Raw genomic sequence first — 6,705 nt, forward strand, 5'->3', positions numbered from 1 at the left:
AGAATGTGACCTCTGAGCAGAGGATTAATCATAGTTTACTGAGCAGATTGAAAGGTGACAGACATTTGAAAGGAAAAGATTCGTTCATGCCAAAAAAAAAGAAAACATTGTGAAAAAGGTCACAGCATATTCTAATAGTAAAATAAAAAATGCATCATTAAGACATAGTGACAGGGAGAAAGTAAAAGCTGGAAAAGTAGGAAGAGACCAGACGATAGAGTCAAACTATCAAAGATTCATGACTAACGTGTTGAAATGTGTCTTGCAGACAGTGCAAAACCACTGAAGAGCTTTTAAGCAGGAAATAATCAGCTTGAAATTACACCTGAGAAAGAAGCAATAAACAGAGGGAGATGCATTAAGAAGGAAAATTTCGACAAGATCAAGTAGACTGTGGGAAAGGGCAATGGGTAATTACTGCAATGACTCAAGCAGAGAAAAAAGGACAAGTTTTAGTTTTGTTGGCTGATTAAAAATAAGGTATTAAGGGGAAAGATAATCTTAAATGACCCTCAGTTTTTGTATGCAAAATGCAGAAGACACAGCAGGATTGGATAAAGTGATAAGTTCCATTTTGGATAGTTGAGTTTGAGATTGATAGGAGATTTTAAAGTGGTGATGTCTCTTGGGCAGTTGAAAATATACAATTGGAGGCTGGGGAAAAGGTTAGCTATATGGAAGGAGAATGATTTTGATGGAAATATGGAAATAGGAGGGTTTCCATTTCCAGCAGTTAAAAACTAAGTTCTTGAAGTCTAAGCCTCCTACAAAGAATAAACAGAAGCAAGGCAAAATTTTAAAACATCATCTGTTTGAAGGTACTGGAAATTTAGGACTTAAGGGAGCTGGGACTTAAGGAACCAAGATTCCAGAATTGAAACCAAGAGATGATACAGACTTCCAGCATAGCTTTTCCTGCAGATGCATTTTCTGAATTGCAAGCAACAGATAAGTGTTAAGAAACTTATAAGAATTATGAAGGCAATACTTGGAATTCACGCCCACCAGAAGCTCACAGACACCCAGGACTTCCTATTATGATCCTTACAAAAGCTATATCCTATTTATGGCTGAGTAATATTCCATTGTATTGGAATATATGGAATCTAGAAGAATAGTACTGATAAACCTATTTACAGAGAAGAAATGGAGACTCAGATGTAGAGAACTGCCTGATGGACACAGCGGAGCAAGGAGTGGGTAGGACAAATTGAGAAAGTGGCGTTGACGTATATACACTACCGTGTGAAACAGAGAACTAACAGGAAGCTGCTGTGTCAGCAGGAGTCCAGTCTGGCGCTCTGTGACTACTTAGAGGGGAGGAACGGTGGGGAAGGGGGGAGACTCAAGAGGGAGGGGATATCTATATAATTAGACTGACTCTCACTGATGTACGGCAGAGATCACCACAACATCGCAAAGCAATTGTTCTCCAATTTTTTAAAAAAAAGTTAAATTTGCAGAAAAAAAAAAGAACTATATCCTAACAGTAAAGGTGAACAAAAATGAGCCATCCCTCTCGTAGACTGAGGCCATCCCTCTCATAGACTGAGGCTCAGTCCAATTGCAGGTTGTATGAAAATGAGCTTCCCCAAATCTAGCATTTTACCAAGCAAATATAAATCATTGCAAGAGGAAGATAGCATTATCCAAAGCATCAGGTTATCACTACAGTTTTTCATACCCAATGTCTGGAATTCAATCAAAGTAAAACAAGAATTAATTGAAATCCAATTAAAAAAATACAGACCCACAATAGATTGAATATCACAACTATAAAACCTTAAATGACAAAGATTTCAGCAGAGAAGTGAAAATTGTTAAAAAAAAAAAAAGAGAATAGCACTACAACTGAAATTAATATATAAATATATGAATGTAACAGCACATGGACATAACTGACAAGAAATTAGTAAGCTGGAAGAAAAAGCAAAAGGAAAAAAAACTAAAGCATTGATAAAACATTGGAAAATGCAATAATGGACATGGTAAGAGATGCGATGCTGGTGAAAAGTGCAATCCCACGCATTTGGAAGTTCAGAAGGAGAGTAGAGATGAGAGAAAACAAGTGATATCTAAAGAAACTATATCTTGGAATTTTCCCATTTATTTTTAAAAATGACTAGCTATAGATTCAAGAAGAGTTACAGTCCTAAGCTAAGTAAATATAAAGAAACCCACGTCTAAGTGCAATATAGTAAAACCACATAAAACCAGCCACAAAGAGAAAAGTCATAAAAGTAGACAAGGTATAAAGACATTGTGCCTTCAAAGAGCAGCGATAAAAAGAACGATGTCTGGCTTGTCAACCAAAACCAATGAAAGCCAAAAGGCTTCAACATTGAATCAGACTTTCAGTAAGTGTTCTTTAGACAAGTGGGCAATGATTTCAGATGGAAACCTAAAGAAGCAGAAAAGGGAAAGACGCACAAATGTAACAGGGTAAATGTCTGAGAGAATACAGTGGCCGTGTAAATGGCCATTGCTAGGCAAGTGGAAATATCTTTAAAGAGAGTGAAATAGCCCAAGGCAGGCGATAAATGTAGTTAAGGTGGTCTAAGGTTTTGCCTTGTCTGTAAAGCAGTAAAGAACTAATGTACAACAGCCCTTGATAAATTGAGGTTGCATGTTATAACCTCTAAGGCAAACGCTGAAAGCATAATAAAAGACTATAATAACTAAATAAAGTGAAATAAAAATATGTGAAAAATTCAAAAGAAGGCAAGAAAAGAAACAGAAGAGAGGAAAACAAAGTATTTTTAGAGAAAATATTCAAGAAAAACTAAGATGTAAAGGAAATTCGATCAAAAGTTTCACTCTGTTAGGCAGATATAATTCTATATTTGTATGTGAATAATATTAAAATACATAAAACAAGTTGAAAGAACTAAAATAAGTAATCATTCATGATTATACTGGAAAAATTTTAGCAACTTTTCTCAATAATTGATGGAATAAGCAGACAAAAATCATTAAAATGTTGAAGATTTTAATAAAACATAACACTACTCACACACCTGAATGGCAAAAAAATTTAGCAGTGATAATACCAAGTCTTTGGAATCATGTGTAGAATCTGTAATTTACATACCCTGCTGGTAGACTTATATAAATTGCTTAAACCACTTTGGATACCAATTTGAGAATATCCAATATCAAAACTTCATTCCTAGATTCAAAGTGTAAAGGTTAGTATATATGCTGTTAAAAGACAAGAATATTCATACACTAGTCCTAGAATATGTATTCCAAACCCCAACTGGAAAAAAAATCTAAAATTCCAAATCCAAATGCTTATCAGTGGTAGAATAATTTCACTAAATAAATTTAGTGTTGAGCAAAAGTATCAAGTGTGAAGTACTACATACTTCATGATTCAATCTGTTTAATGATTAAAAACCAACAAAATACCTATTGGAAGTCAAGATTGTGGTAACTTTTCAGAAGAAAAGATGGAAATTAAACAACATAATTCTAAATAATTCCCAGGTTAAAGAGGATGTCTTAAGGGAATTTTTAAAAATGTTTCACAGCAACCCACTCCAGTATTCGTGCCTGGAGAATCCCATGGGCAGAGGAGCATAGCAGGCTACAGTCCAGTGTGCCCCAGAGTCAGACACGACTGAAGTGACTTAGCGTGCAAGCAAGTAACACGATAGTGAAAATGCAGCACACCGAGTGTGTCGCGACACAGCTGAAACAGTGAAATGCGTAGCATTTAACGTTTACATTAGAAAATAGGAAACGCCTTACATCAGCCTAACCTTTGAACTCAAGAAACTTAAAAAAAAAAAGGAACCAAAAGCAAGCAGAAGGAAACAGAAAAATAAATCAATGACACTGAAAAGAGAAAACTAGAAAAATCAAAACCAGAAAAAAATAAAACCTAATTCTTGAGAAGATTGATGATGAAACTGACTAAAGTTTAGGAAGACTAAAGGCAAGAAGAAACACGTTACTAACATAAGGTATGAAATGAGAGCTATCACTAAAAAGCCTACAGACAGCAAAAGGACGGTAAGGGGTCGCAAAGAAAGCCAACTCAACCTATGACGGCTGCGTCGACCAGACACATGTCTACCTGCACTTTGCAGGTTTGGACAAACAGTTCCTGGTCATCGTGGCCATGGCTGCTTCACGGCCCCCTGGCAGCCTGGACCCTGCCACCGTGAGCTCCCGCTCTGCGGACTGTTGGTGCTGGTGTGCGGGTTCACGGAAGCCCTGCATGCCTTGACACCGAGGCGAATGGTGTTGCAGCCGTCCTCCTGTACAGACTTGAAAATCCCTCGTTTTTCTCTGTAAAACCAAACAGGTGACAGGTTTCTTCACCACACGGTGATATATTCTGAAGCTGCAGTACTCCTGGGCACTGATCTCTCATTTGGGAGCCTTTATTCACACGCAGACAGTTTCCACCATGTGGAGAATATCAGTTCAAGGGAAATATAAAGCGTTTTCCACCTGTGGTGAGGGGAAAGGATGGTAAGGGAACGCTACAAACAACTCTATGCATAAATCTGACAGTTTACTTGAGATGGATCAATTCCTTGACAAGTGCAGGCTGCCACAACTCGCTAAAATGAAATAGAACTTTTGAATATTCCTATGGATATTTTTCAAACCTGATTTATACTTTAAAACCTGCAAATAATTTTCCAAGCCTACGTGGTTCCACTGGAGAATTCTATGGAATATTTTAAGAAAAAGTAATACCAATTCTACATAATCTCTTCGTGAAAATAGAACAGGCAAAACACTGTCACCATGATGGTAAAACAGTAAAACAGCAATAGCAAAAGAAGAAAATTACCGACCATATCCTTCATGAGAATGCAAAAAAAAAAAAAAAAAAAAAAATCCTTAACAAAATGCCATGAGCAAATATAGGGACTTGAATGGGTTTCAAGAGCATTACTCTGAGCAAAAGCCAGTCTCAAAAACGTCACGTATTGTATCATTCCACATTTTTTTGTTGTTGTTTTTGGACTTCCCTGGTGGCTCAGATGGTAAAGAATTGGCTTGCAGTGCAGAAGACCTGGGTTTGATCCCTGGGTTGGGATGACCCCTGGAGGAGGGCATGGCAACCCACTCCAGTATTCTTGCCTGGAGAATCCCCATGGACAAAGGAGCCTGGCAGGCTACAGTTTACAGGGTCACAAACAATCAGACCCAACTAAGCACAGCACAGCACGTGCAGTTCGCCCTTGAATAATACAATTTTGAACTGCATCGGTCCACTTATACACAGATTTTTTTCAGTAAATGCTACAGTGCTGCATGACTGCAGCTGAATTCATGGGTGCGAGCCACAAATAGAGTCGACTGTGGGATCTGAACACCTGTGGACTTTGGTGTCCCCGGTGGGTCCTGAAACCAATCCCTGATGTTGCTCCAGGGTCTACTGTATAAATATTCTTGAGTGTCAAACACGGAGATAGCGGGAAATAGATTATTGCTTTAAGGATGGTGGAGCTGGGCGTGGCTGCAAAGGAGCAGCGTGAGGGCCATCTTTGTGGTAATGGAATAGTTCTGTAGCTGATCGCTTTAGACGTCACACGACTCTGCAGGCATCCCCCGCTTTTTAAAAGTTCACTTTATGTTCACTTTTATGAAAGACGTACATTAGAACCTGCTTTCACCTAACTGAAAGAAATCTGAAGAGTGTTTTTGATTTTATGAAAGAAAAAAAAAAAGGCAGAAAGCAAAAATAGCATCCAGTCTTTATTTGGCAGCAAGCTCTTATAGAGGCAGCAAGCACTTCAAGCAGCAAGAGTGGTACTGCCAAGCTCCCTCTCCAGAACTACACTCAGCATCTCAGCATCAAGTCGCCATAGCTTTGAACTGTGTCTCTGAGCATCTGTGCTTTATCTAGGTTCATTTTGTGAGTCTGTTAGTAAGATGTATCCTAAGGTAACTGAGTCTTCACTTGATGCCGTTTCAGCTCACAAAAGGTTTCATAGCAACACCCTGCTTTCCGGTGGCAGAGGAAATCTGTACGTCCATGATAAAATGGCCTACAACTATGCCACACACAGTACCAACATGAAATACTGGATTGAATATTGTACTGTGCTACATAAGACGTAACCGCCGGGGGTACTGAGTAAAGACCACATGGGACCTCTCTGCACTATGTAAGCCTTAGAGGGGTTAAAAACAGAAAAGATATGGGTTGTGATACCACAGAGCCAGTGAGTGATTCTCAAGAGATAGGATGTTTTCTTTATTAAACTGGGTGAAGGCGACATGGATTTCCAATTTGCTTAATTCATCTAACTGTATACTTGATACGGATAGCCCCTGGTGCATTTAATTCAGCCCAGTTATTTTTAAGGGCTTCCCTGATGACTCAGACAGTGAAGAATCTGCCTGCAATGCAGGAGACCTGAGTTGGGAAGATCCCCTGAAGAAGGAAGTGGCAACCCACTCCAGTATTGTTGCCTGGAGAACTCTATGGACAGAGGAGCCCAGTGGGCTACAGTTCATGGCGTCGCAAAGAGTTGGACATGACTGAGCAACTGACAATCACAATTGTTTTTAAAAGTGTGAGGATGGATGAAACCAAACAGGATCAAAGTACTGGGTGAATAGTTAAGAATACTAAGGGAAGAACTCTGAAAAAACTAAGATCATAACCAGAAAGAAATGCAGCAGAATCTGGGAAGCGGTCATAGGTGGAAAAAAAGAAAATTAAGGAATTATAGT

Source organism: Capricornis sumatraensis, chromosome 16 (genome assembly GCF_032405125.1).
Source record: "Capricornis sumatraensis isolate serow.1 chromosome 16, serow.2, whole genome shotgun sequence".
Classification (NCBI taxonomy): Eukaryota; Metazoa; Chordata; class Mammalia; order Artiodactyla; family Bovidae; genus Capricornis; species Capricornis sumatraensis.